The sequence below is a fragment of the Chanodichthys erythropterus genome, chromosome 14, assembly GCF_024489055.1.
Source record: "Chanodichthys erythropterus isolate Z2021 chromosome 14, ASM2448905v1, whole genome shotgun sequence".
Taxonomy (NCBI): Eukaryota; Metazoa; Chordata; class Actinopteri; order Cypriniformes; family Xenocyprididae; genus Chanodichthys; species Chanodichthys erythropterus.
The window spans coordinates 3,716,987-3,731,347 of NC_090234.1; positions in this window are offsets into that span (position 1 = coordinate 3,716,987).

Consider the following 14,361-nt stretch of genomic DNA (forward strand, 5'->3'; position numbering starts at 1 on the left):
AATGCCCTATTTGAGGTGATGTTGTGTCCAGTAGATGGCATTGTAGGCTGGTTCTGATGCTGTGCCTAAAGAAAAAGAGGAAAAGAGTAAAAGTAACTTCATGGAAGAAATATGTGTCAGTGTCCATCTGTTCTGATTTAAGTTTAATTTGAGAGAATACTACATATTGGCGACAAGAATGGCGAGTGTCCCTGCTCCTCTACCTTTTCTTCAAAATGTAGGCGAGCCACCAATTCCTTTTGATACATGGCAAAAGATTTTTTCGAACTACTTGGTAATAATGCTACGGGAAATGCATGGCCTGATGCAAGGCGCCGTGCAACTCTACCACATTGCCTGGGCACCGAAGGTCAAAGAAATTTTCTACACATTGCAGGACACAGGTACAATGTTTGATCATGCAGTGGAAACGCTTACGAAACATTTTTTTCTGAAACTAAATGTTGTTGCATGCCAGCATCATTTTCGCCAAATATCACAAAGAAATGACAAGAATGTACCTCAGTACATTTAAGCAATGGAACAAGAACAAGAAATGCTGCGTGATCAGCTGGTGGAACAAGCGTGGCTGCCTGGAGTGCGAGACAGATTATTGCGGGAGGATGAGCTCACTCTGGAGCAAGTGGTGAATTTAGCATGTCAAGTTGAGTCTGCGGTGCGTAATGCTTCACTCCTCTCTGGTACGGACGTAAGCGGAAACCAACCACAGAGTGCTGTGCAAGCAGTTTCGGGGAATAAAGGTCAGTGGAAACGTGCTCTGACCAATTAAAGCAGGGGTCACCATTCCTGCTCCTGGAGGGCCGGTGTCTCTGCAGAGTTTAGCTCCAACCCTAATCATACACACCTGAAACAGCTAATTAAGGTTCTACTAAGCATACTAGAAACTTCCAGGAAGGCGTGCTGATGCAAGTTGGAGCTAAACTCTGCAGGACACCGGCCCTCCAGGAACAAGTTTGGGGATCCCTGAATTAAAGAGACAAGAAGATTCTAAAGTGCCAAAACCAAATTAACATTGCTACCACTGTGGATCACGTAGTCACTTAGCTAATGATAGAGACTCTCATGCTGCATCTGCTATTTGTAATAAATGCAAAAAAGTGGCCATTTTGCAAAAATATGCCAATCAAAAACAGTGCAAGAAATTTCTGTGCCAGAAATGACAGTGCTTAATTTGAATGCTTCAGTGGATGATAAAATTTACTGTGAAGTTGACATAGCAACACTACAAAGGCTGTGCGCACAAAGTGAAACTGCTGGTGGACACAGGTTCAAGTGTGTCAATTCTTCCACAATCCTTGTATGAGGATTATTTCACATGGAAAGAATTTCTTGAAGGACAATGGCATTACACACATTCACACTGGTGTGTATTAGGGCTGCGCGATATATCGCATGAGATTGTCACATGCATTTCATCAGTAAAGCCGGTTCCCTGATTACTGCTAAATCGCCATCACCTGCTTTCAAATGGAGCGGCATTTAATAGACAGAACTGTAGATCACTGACAAGCCACGCAATATCACGTTCATATCGCAGATGAATCCCCTTCGATAATGAACGCAATATTGCGTTACACACTAGGGCTGCACGATATATCATGCTCAAGCAAATGGTGCTGTTGAATGTTTTAATAGAGTCCTCAAGAATTGCATCTAAACTGCTGCACAGTTGCACAAGCATTGGAAACAGGAAGTAACTGCATTCTTACACATCTACAGAGCGACACCGCATGTAACTACTAACAAAACTCATTTTGAATTGATGAGAGGGAGGCAAATGCACACAAAACTGCACATCCTTCCTATGCAGACCACACTGGATTCTGCCATTAGGCAGTATGTCAAAGCCAAGCAAGGCTTACACAGATGCCAAACGTAGTGCAAAAACTCCTTCCTTTCGACCAGGAGATAAAGTGCAAGTGAGAAAACCATTCCTTGTAAAGGAAGCAGACTCAAAGTTCTCAAAACCTCTCAAGGTGAATAAACAAACAGGAGCAAGTACTTACCTTCTCAGTGATGGGAGGCATTGGAATGCGGTTCGTTTGTCTGCTGAAAAGGTAAATGAGGATTCCTTTAAGGACTCTCTAACAGATCCAAAAATGTGCCCAAGGAATGTAAGGATGAAGAGGTGTCCGATATGGATGAAGGGCTATGTAGCTTGAGAAGTAAAGATAAGAAAGAAGAGAATTGCCAGTTCACATTAAAGGCAAAAACAGTAAGAGTAATAAATAAATTAAAAAAGAGGGAGAATTTCAGTAGTATTTAATTAATTAATTGATGCTGTTTATGTTATGACTTCTTCTCACAAAAAGGGGAATATGTTATGTCCAGTAGATGGCGTTGTAGGCTGGTTCTGATAGGTTCTGCCTAAAGAAAAAGAGGAACAGAGTAAAAGTAAGATCATGGAAGAAACATGTCAGTGTCCATCTGTTCTGATTTAAGTTTAATTTAAGATAATACTACAGGATATAGGGGGCGATTTCGGATTCAGCCATTGATTACAGCAGGGAATTCAACCAACATGCGGCACGCGAGAGACAGCGGTTTCTGTGCGGAGCGCCGTGACGAGATTAACAACGTTCTCTACATGGATCATATATATCAGATATAGACCGGAGCGAGCAACTTTTTTATGGACCTATTTCATATACTCTAGTGCTCTAAACATGAACCAGCAGCCTTTGTGCACATATTTCATCACGTCTTCTTCAAATGAAATACACTGTACGTCTGATCACGACCGCAGTGACATGATGGGTTATTTTGCTACACAAAAGACGATGTAAGTTAAAAAATAGACTGACAATTCAAAGAAGAATGGGCAAAAATTTTAATACTTTATTCTTTCTGTGTTAAACTGACGTGTGTCGCTTGTTCAGAGACTGTAGTGCTCTTAAATGTACTGAAAATATCCTTAGACAGTTTAAATGTTCTTCCGCGTTTCTCCCTCGTTTTGGCAGTTTGTTGTTGTATCAACTTTTCTCTCTCCATGGTCATATTTTAATATTCATGTGTCTGTAATGAGTGTGTTGCAGGTCTGTGTTTTATTGGTTGTTGTCTCCCCACAGCATCATTTTGTGGGGCTTTGTAAACCTGTATTAACTCTAGTGTGGAATTTTTCTACAACATTCACTCATCATGACAGTAAAATTGGGCATTCTAGTCAATCTACTGCAGTATTTTCTCTCTCAATCAGTAGAAAATGTGGTTAATGCCCGGTCATGCATAGGGAAAAAAAAACACGTCATATACTGCAAAACCGATATAACTTTGAAAAATACCATGATATAAATTTTTGGTCATAGCGCCCAGCACTAAGGCATGCACGACTATGTAGCAGTGGGGTATTGCACCATAAAATGATGCTTTGGCAACAAGTTCTTATAAGGAAACAAATGCTTAAACAATCTGTGGCGTTCTACAATCAGGTGTTTTAAATAAATGGTGATGCCAGAGGATATAACCGAAGAAAACACTATGTTGACTATCTGAAGCCATAAAATGAACAAATACCAGTGCTGATCATTAGGGCACACAAGATCTCCAAACATAACGCAGTAAACACCAGCTCTCAGTGGCATTTAAGCCCTTTTAAGTCATTGGAACCCTCTCAGAGGGATAGTTCACCCAAAAATGAAAATTCTGTCATCATTTACTCACCCTTCATTACCCTCAAGTTGTTCCAAACCTGTATACATTTCTAGAACTTTAACTTCAGCTACCATTGTTGCACAGCTGTTGTGTTGCACACAAGGTGACTTTTGGTTTGGTAAAACACCCAATGTATGATGGTAGACCACTTCTCCAACAACTTTGAAGAAGTCGCACTACCAAATAAAAGTCCAAAATTTTGATCAATTTGTACAAAATGCCAAAGAAAATTGAAGTAGATACCATAGTAGGAACTTTGTTTACCTAACGAGTCTGTGTAACTGCAGAACAACAATAGCACTTGATTTCATATTTGTATGTTTTCATCTTTAAAAAATTTAAGTCTCACATACCAAGCCAGGAAATGCAGGAAAATTGATAGAACATCATTTGACTCATTAGGGTCTTGCAGGATATTCTGGCAATAGGCCAGGGGCCGTATTCACAAAACATTTTATCTTACCACTAAGAGTTCTCCTAAATGGCACTAAAAGTTCTTGGTTTTAAGAGAAAACTCTTAACTTTTTCACAACTAGCTGCTAAGACAATCTTTTACCAAGAAATAGAGAAAACACTTAAGCTAAGAGTAAGGGCGGGGTTGACCTCGTTGCTATGGATGATGTCAACATTCTTATTACATATAACCACAGTGATTGGCTGATGCACTCTAAACCTGGATTTTGTCTTAATGAAACTTTTAAGTGGTCATCGCTTATTCTTTGTTGTTGTTTTTTTTATTATTATTATTTTAAGTTGTCATTACTAAATCAAATTAGTTGTTTGCACTAATCAGACGAAATATTTAGTGCAATAATCATGTTAAGCTGTGATAACTCTGAATGTGCTTCTGTAAGGGAGGGATGGGCCTATTGAAACAGGTGATTGTGTACAGAGCAACTGTTTGAAGAGTCTACCCGATGCTGCACACTAAACGTGGATTTTTGAAAGAAATTTGAAACGGTGAGTGTATAAATCCTATCTATCTGACAAAAGTGACTACCCCAAAACCGGGCCAATGTTAGTTAAACAATAAAGGTAACGTAATGTTATTATCAGAATGCTTCCAGCATATTTATGCGGCATGGCCCATACATAACTGTCGTGTGTTAGCTGGGGGGCTTTATTAACATGTACACCTACCCCAACCCTATACCTTACTACAATACAGTGTTAGCAAAATGTGATAGGTAGCAGCATTATTTGTTAAAACACCGCTCGACGTTACTCTTTTTTTTTTTTCCCCTGTTGGTTCACAGATTAGCTACGTTAACATGTCCATTTCAAAAAACGTTTGCATTTCGTTGTTTTTTTTTTTTTTCTGTCTGTTCATATCAGCATGTGTGAATGTATGTAGGCTACACGTGCTTGTGGCTAACATTAGTGTATAGCTGCGTTCCATTCAACAGGGTCCCTATGCAGTGTTTATTGTTCCCCTCCCTGAGCACGGTATGTATGTATCCGTTGAAGTGGACTTCGCTGACAATAATCGCTCATTTGGAACGCCCTGCAAATGTCATCAAAGAAAATCAACGACGGTGTCGCGCAGATTATGATATAACATAAATAAATAGATATTATAATATACTTTCGAATTTAAAATTGACTCTTTACAGATTTGAAGCTGTAACTGTCATGCCATATGAAAATAAATTCTCATTTGGTTAACTGTATAAATGTTTTCTTAATCCATGGTCTGAGTCTCATCTTGTGCGCTTTCTTTTCCATGTGCAGCCGTATAGTAAACACTTCTGAGGTAAATTAATATAATAAAAATGACAGAGCCTCAGCTGCTTTTCAACAATTTTACTTTGTCATGCTTCTTCATACAATAAAATATGCAACTGTAACATTCATCGCTATAACCATTCATTCTTTCGTTCGTATAAGAATAACAAAATGTATGAATACTCGCAACCTAAATGGACACAAACGTAAATTCCTCAATCGCAGAGCCGTTTAAAAACTCGTTTAACGGCTCTGCTCCATCGTAGTTCTGACTGGTGACACGGTGCGCAATAACAGTTGGGTAATTTTACCTCTCTACTTCCTGTGAAGTGTTGTATCGATGTTCCCTTATTCCCTATACCGTTCGCAGTGCCCTTTGAACTGAACACGTTCGCTCCCTTCGGAATGGAATCTCACTTAAGATGGTGAAATACCCTGTGAAGTCCACTTCGCAGTCCACTTACGGTCGAATGGAACACACCTTATGTCTCTTTGGTGTATTAAGAGAACTAACAGTTCAAAATGGTGCTTCTTAAGGTCATAAGCCAGATGGTTGAACGCTGTCCTGCTCCTTTAACAGAAGATCATGTATGTTCAAGAATGTTTTACTTATATATCTTTCTATTATTATTTGATGTCATTGTTTGGTCATATTTACACACCCTCATGCTTTCCCCAATGTATATGTCTTTCTTTCTTCAGCTGAACACAAACCAGTATTTTTAGAAAATATTTAATCTCGGGGTCCATATAATGCAAGTATGCAGGACCCCCAAAGTAAACACTTTAAAAACCACATAAAGTGAACATGATAATCCACACAATCACAGTTTATGTTGTGTTAAATGAATTGCTCTGTATTTTTTTCTATTTTGCAGGTGTTCATGGAGTTCAACAGGATTTTGGAAAAGGACCTCAAGCAGAAATTCTATGAAAGCATTGATCGACACAGTATTTGTCTAATTGAGATCTTTCAATCTGAGAGAGAATGTTGGACAGCTGTTGATAATGCTTTCACAACAAACCAGGCTTAGCCCATATCCATTGTATATTTCCAAAACATGTCACACTCACAATAAGTGATACCACATTGGTTGTCCAATACAATCAAAATTGTTATTTGTTGGTTATTCTTTCTTGTAGATCACTTCTTGTACATTAAAGTATTTCCTGTTTTGTTTTGTTTTGTTTTTGTAAACAATAAAAAACATTGAAATGTTATTGTTTATTTCTTCAAATAATATAAATCTAAGTAGTATTATTTTTAAATAAGACATTACTTAAATATATTTATTTCTACTTAAAATAATTTAACTTAATAGATATTTCATAAAATGTATGCCAGAAAACATTAATAATGTGAACTAAAGAATTTCAGTAAAAACATCTCAGATGTAAACTTGATTTGTCTGCAGCATCACTTAACACATAATATTTTATGTTCATGCTGTGTAAAAACAAAAATGGTTAAGTTAAATGCGTTTCCAATAGGGGTGATGAGACAGGTAGCTCACGAGACTCAAGATTGAGTTCATGAGACGAGACAAGATTTTTACACACTATTTTTAAGAAATCTTCAGTGGCGAAATACATGAAAATATTCTGCAGGTGTATTTGAAATGTTTTAATTAATCATCTTGTAATGAATGTCATTTCAGTTCTACTCTCTGAGTAGGAATTATCATATGCAGTAAAAGACAACAATACTCAAGTACTGTAAAAGGTTTTGCCACTAACTCGACTGACTGACTTCTCTTCTGTATGATTTCAGTCTCTTCAGACCTTACTGTATATGATATATGAGCTTCTACAACCTTTGACCTCCTAACTGAACTCCTTTCCACAAACTGATCATAGAAATAAAAACAGTATAAATAAAAATGGTAACACTTTACAATAAGGTCTCATTTATTAACATTAATGTATTTACCAACAACAACTAACAATGAGCAATATATTTGCTACAGTATTTATTAATCTTTGTTTATGTTAATAAAAATAATCATTAATTGTTAGTTTATGATAGTTCACAGTGCATTAACTAATGTTAACAAATGAAACCTTACTGTTTGTGCTTACTAAGATTAAGAGAAAACTGTTATTAATTTTTATGGTAACACTTTACAATAAGTGCAACCATAATCGCACTCTCTCAATATTCAAAGTGCAAATAAGACCACATTTTTCTTTGATATAAGAGATGGTTACAACTACACTGCCCAGCCTGATATAGCTTTTATATTGGAAGATATTGAATATGCGCTAGCGTTTACTTTCACTTTTTTTTTTTTTTTTAATTTAAATGTGTAATGTAAACGTAGCATATTCGTCGTCACAATTTAATTTCGCGAGATCTCGTGACACGACATCTCGTCACACCCCTAGTTTCCACGTAATTGTCTAGTTAAGTCAGCTAATTCAGGTTAAGAGGGTGTCTCTGTCAGTGATTTAATATTGTTATTGTTATTAAATATTGTAGAACAAAGTATCATGTTGCCACAATCAAATAAAGGTTTTAAAATACAAATGTTGCCATATTTAAATAAGGGTTTTAAATTGTAGTTACACAAATTACTAATTACAAAAGTATAAGTATATTTAAATTACTAATTACACAAGTATATGGTCAGCTAATTGTCCGCCTGCTTACATTGTAAACAATTAGTAAATATGCACATAAACAGCCTTTTAAGTAATAGACTAGAAAAATCATGGCTGATAAGACGGGCAAACGTAAAAGAAAGCCGAATTGGACACAAGAACAGCTCTTACTTCTCGCCCAACTTGTGGACGAGAAGAAGGATATAATTAAAGGGAAATTTGGGATTGGGATAACTTCAAGAACTAAAAAAGATGCGTGGGAATATATATGTGGCCAAATAAATGCGGCTTTCCCCCTTGTGCTGAGAAAAGCGCTGGTACTGTCTGCAATCTCAGGCAAGGGCAGAGATCGCCGAATTCAAGAGACAAACAACTGCCACAGGTAGGACTTTTTTTTTTTTTTAAGTTGACCGTAATGTTAACCTTTGCTGATTAAAATCTATACTTCAAAATATTTATTGTATTCATGAGGAGGAGGATCAGCACCCAAGGCTCTGTCACCTGTTGCCTCAATGGTGTACAGTGTACTTGGGCACTCGGACACAAGCATAACAGGGCTGGAGGGGTGCATTGATCCTGCAATGCAGCTTCTGAATGAGCTTGAGGGGTAGGCTATGTTTATTTTATTTATTTAATGGAACATTTGCCTCATATAATTATTCACAGCTGGGACAGTAATGTCAATAAATCAATTACAAATCATAAAATTTCAATGACTAACATAATGATGATAAACATATCAATTTTCATATCAAAACATATCTCTCTCTCTCTCAGGGCCATCACTTCATTTGGCAATCATGATGATGCTCCTGCTCCCCTCCTTCCTATTCCCCTGGCTTCTGCTCTTTCTCCAGGCCCGGCTCCTGCCAGTCCTGCAGCCGCTGGCGGTGGTTCTGCTCCATCAGCATCTCTGTTGGAACAAAAATTGGAGCTCGAAATTAGTTTATTAAAGAAACAACATAGGCTCCTTGATGCACAAGAGAGGCTTCTTCAGATACAACAGGAGTACTATTCTCAGAAACTAAACATGCTTAAACAGACAATCCCTTGAATAAAAACATTACACTAACTTATGTTTTGACTCATTTGTGTACATGCAAGTTAAAGCTATATAATTGTAATTTAAGTACTTCTTATAGCTTGGTAACCCAAGGTCCATGTATCTATACTATTGCACTTACTAAAGCTGAAAAGTAAGTCTCTTAGTCTGTGATTCTGCTCTTATTAGCAGGATATAGTGGTTGTGATGGTTTACCCAAAGTGTATATATTCTACGAGATTGCAAACTCGTACTATTGATATGCATTCTCATGTGATCGTGTTGGAGAAAATGCACATTTAATTCGGATTTGCCCTACATAATCAGAGAGTGTCCTATTCTTTTCGTTTTTAATTATTTAATTTAAAAGTACACATTAAAAGCGTTCTATATATTTCTCATGTCTGCGAGGCAGGCAGCCTAAATGGGGAGTTTCGGTTCATTTAGCCTATAAGACGTGCTCCAGTTCATGTGCAAGTGATCGCGCCCGCGCCTCCATGTCATTATAATATTTTCTGCTAAATTTGCTTCTTATTTATTAAATCCAGGCAATTGGTTGATAAAACATTTATTAAAATTAAGATGCAATTTTTACTAAACGAAATTCACTTTTACAAAAAAGGCTTATTACAAAACAAAACTTAATGAATTGGTCAAAATCATGTCTGGATGTCTCCCTAAATATTTTGCGCATCTTATGATGTATTCTATCTTACTCATGCTGTTTTCTTTTCATAATAAAATAGATGAATTTAAAAAATAGCAATGAATTATTATAATTATTAGCCTATTATTAATTTATTTTTAGACATATTTCATTTTGGGGGCATCCAAGTTAATTAACATATATGATATCTGAAGTTACGCAATAGTTACTTTCCCTGGTAATTATTAATTTTATAATGATGTTACTCATGTTACTATTTGTGAGAAGTAACTAGGCCTATATAATTCTCTTTATTAAGTAACGTGCCCAACACTGGTGACCAATATAACTATAGCTAATTTAAAAAAGAAAGCAAGTATTTTGTGAGCTTACCTGTTGTAATTTAACTGAGGTCCAGGTTGTGGGTGGATGTAAGGCGTGAGGAGCCACGTCCTGCAGGGATAGCCACTGTCCCCCAACAAGTGACATCCAGCTGGCACATGATGCCTCTCAAACAGGAGCCTCAGGCCACTCTTCTGTAGGATCCGCGAATCATGTGTTGCGCCTGGCCACTTGGCGACAATGTCTAAAATAGTGTAGCTAGCATCAAAAACTATCTGAGTGTTAATGCTGTGGATTTTTTTTTCTATTTACATAAGCATGTTCGTCTTCTGATGGTGCAATAATTTGGACATGTGTCCCATCTATAACATCAACTACACCGGGAAGTCCAGCTATGTCCATGAAGTGGGCGTTGTTTCTGTGTAGTTGGCGAACATCAAGTGGAAACCGTATAAACTGTCGGATAATGTGGGGTCTACAGAGGGCATTTATTGTCTGATGCAATATTCTGCTGACGGATGGCTGAGATATGTGTAGTTCGTCCGCGCTGCACAGCTGCATTTTCCCTGTGGCTAGGTAGCGCAGAGTTGTTAAAACTTTGATCTCCGCTGTTATGGGGTTATTTCTATTTGTCGGTGAAGTGACTGCGTCCCTGACCAGCTCGACAACAGTCATAATACCTCCGCGATTAAGGCGATATCTTTTTAAAAGCTCGTTATCGTTAAATCTTTCTAAAATGTTTGCGTTCCGATGTGGATTGCCGGCAACAGCCATTTTAGGATTGTTTGTGAAGAGGCACTAAAAGTTCTTAGTTAAGAGTTGTCTCTTAAAACCTATTCACAAAGCTGCTGAGACAAACTTTTACTAAGGAATAGGCTATGTGCACAAGCGTAGTGACGAACTTCCGCTAGCGCCAGAAGTCGGCATACCGGTTTCCGGTTCACATCCCGTCTTCAACCACTATAGTAAACAAGCAAGATTGAGTGCTGCTGGTGTACGGGATATGTTGCAAAAGAGATAATATGCGTGACTCGAGCAGTGCTTTTGCTGAATGGCACGGATTGCACAACGGACTGTATTTTATTTTTTTATAACGAACAAGCTGCTATATGTCACGTTTCCAGTACTTGTTGTGTGTGCGTGAGGCGCGGGCGCGATCAAACAGATGTCTATGCAGGGACTTGCCTCATCCTCATGGCAACGGTTCGTGGCCAGGTCAGATTACGTCAAGAGTTTGTTGCCATTTGTTGGAAAACTTCACACTGCTCAGACATTACACGACCCAACAAACGCCGATTTAACCTGTTCAGTCGGGTGAAAACAGATTCCAACCAACGCCAACACGTTTATTGTAATTGTATCTACATGCTGTTAAACAGTAAAAAACTGTGCTTCACTGGCTGGATTTGTCATGGAAATGATTTCAACTTCGTTGGATTCGTTTGGACTCTTTCTCATCACTTGCTGAATTTACACTGTATACGCTCGTCTTTCCAGGACTGATTGACTGGAATATGTTTGTTGTTGCAACATTACAATGGCCATATACAAGTATGTGCGCACACAATGTCGTCAAACGTAAAGTGCATTGGTTGCTAAAGAATGAGTGCTGTTTTTAAGTATATATTGTATGTTTGAGTGTACGAATTCTTATGGGGTTACGGAGTCAAAGCAAAGTTTGCGTATGATGAAAACGAGTATAAAAGAGAGACCACCACTTAAATTAACAGCTAAAGCTTTATGGACTATGGTCATATGTTGTCTTCAAGATATGAACTTTGTTGATACACGTATGTGAACAATCAAAACTTACAAGTCGTTTTGAAACAATGTTTTTTTGGAGCATAAATGAAGACATTCATTTTAATTGCATCTACATCAGTCTGCATGGACTCTTGTCAGCGCCCTGATCTTTATTAGAAACTGAGGAGATAAAGTTAATACAATTGATATTACAATTACCACCAAAAAACGAATAGACTGCGTTTTAAAAGAAAAAAGAAAAAAAAAAAGCTTTAACGTTACACTAAAAGTGAACCCGTCGCTAACTAGCTTAGACGCTATCTGACGGCACTCCACATTAGATTAAACCACTTACCCTAAAAGTTATGCAAATAGCTAGATATGCAGAGTTTAAAACCATTGTGCCGCTAGCTTGTTGGAACAGGGGACCAGGCGATGCGATAAACATCAATGATGCTTATTTTAGGCAAATCCTGAAGACATCAAGTAAAAACAGACATTTTGAGCGTTGCGCAAGGAAACCGGAAACCGGTATGCCGACTTCTGGCGCCAACTCTTAAGCTAAGAGTAAGGGCGGGGTTGACCTCGTTGCTATGGATGATGTCAACAAGCTTACTAACTATGCCCACAGTAATTGGCTGATGGAGGAGGAGTCTCTGTCAGTGATTCATTCATAGAAATATTGTTGAAATGTATCATGTAGCCATATTCAAATAATGATTTTAAAATAAAAATGTCATATTCAAATAATGATTTTAAAATAAAAATGTCATATTCAAATAAAGATTTTAAAATAAAAATGTCATATTCAAATAATGATTTAAAAAAAAAATGTCATATTCAAATAAAGATTTTAAAATAAAAATGTCATATTCAAATAATGATTTTAAAATAAAAATGTCATATTCAAATAAAGATTTTAAAATAAAAATGTCATATTCAAGTAAAGATTTTAAAATAAAAATGTTGCTATATTCAAATAAAGGTTTTAAAATATAATTGTCACCATAGGCATAGGCGTAATTTGCGGGTGGGACGGGCGGACATGTCCCCACCACTTTTTGAAAGGGTCGATATTGTCCCGACCACTTTTTGAAACCTCTCGCGGCACGGATCTAATACAAAAGAAACACCTCTAGTTGATTATCAATTTGTGTTAAATAATAGGCGATCTGCCGCTGGGATGTGTTGTTTTTGAAATCACGTTGAGTGCTCGTTGTCACTGTTATCAGAGGTGCACACTGCGATTCATTTCACACAGATGAGCGCTTCTATGGTTTAAATGATTTTTTTTTTTTGAAATAATACATGGTTGGTTTAGAACCCAGAACCTCTTGCATGCTAAACGATAATGCTGCCACTAGTCTATTAGGATAATCTTACTTTTAAGAACGGATCCACGTATTTAATTAATTTACTCACTCTGGGCCCTCGGGGCTAACGACATAACGTCAATAATGACCTATTGTATTATAGCAGATGTAAGGAAGAAACTATCATATTATTTTAATATCATAATAATAATAATAATAATAATATTATTATTATTGTAATAATAATACAATACACCCCCCACATATATATTCCTGTTCCACCCAATTTTTAAAACAAAGTTACGCCACTGGTTGTCACTAATGAAACTATGTAGGCTATATGTACATGTTTGCGTGTCGAGAGATTGAAGAATTCAGGTGACAAATGATGTTTTATTACCAAAGTTTGCGAGGAGCACATTCAAACTGTCTATCTAATCAACTAAATTCTTTTTGGGCTAAATTCTTTTTGGGCTAAATTCCAAGATCGGAGCCCTCGGACAATTATTATTATTATTATTATTTACTCTATTTGATCATTTGTAAGTGTGAACTAGAGAAAATAATTTCCACATGTAATCAGACATTATGTATTTATTTAAGATGTTTTTTTTTTTTTTTTTTAATTTTGCCTTTATCGTAGATTCAAATCTATAAATCAAAATATGTATTGCATTTAGGCGGATTGCTGAGGCAGACTGACAGTAACAGCTATTAGGATTGTTTGTGATTTGGTCTTAGTGACTTAGGAGTCCTCTTGACTACTCCTTACGTTTCACAGATTTAGGAGCTAGTTTTAGCGCTAAAATGCTTTGTGAAATACTCTTAGAACAAAAATTTAGGAGTCCTAAAATTAGGACTGACACGCCCATTATTTTTAAGAGTTTCTCCTAAATTGGCAAGTTAGGAGCTACTTTTAGCCTTAAGATGTTTTGTGAATACGGCCCCAGAAGACTGCTCTTTATGATATCTTTGATCATCTGGAAGGGGGAATGATGTAATATTGAGCAGAGATGAGAAATTAACATCTGAAAAGTGTACAGTTGAAGTCATATGTTTACATATACTTAAGTTGAAGTCATTAAAACCAATTTTTAAACCACCGTAGTAATTATTAACAGAATGTGGGTAGGTAACTCAGTCCACACTTCTGTGTTTATGTCTGAACACCGACTCATTTCATTAGCCGGCATCTTCACTACTGTTTCAGTCAGTTTCACTACTGACCATATTTGATGCATTTTTACTTGTGATACAATTATATATTGATAAATCTGCATGTATTGTTGGAGCTACAT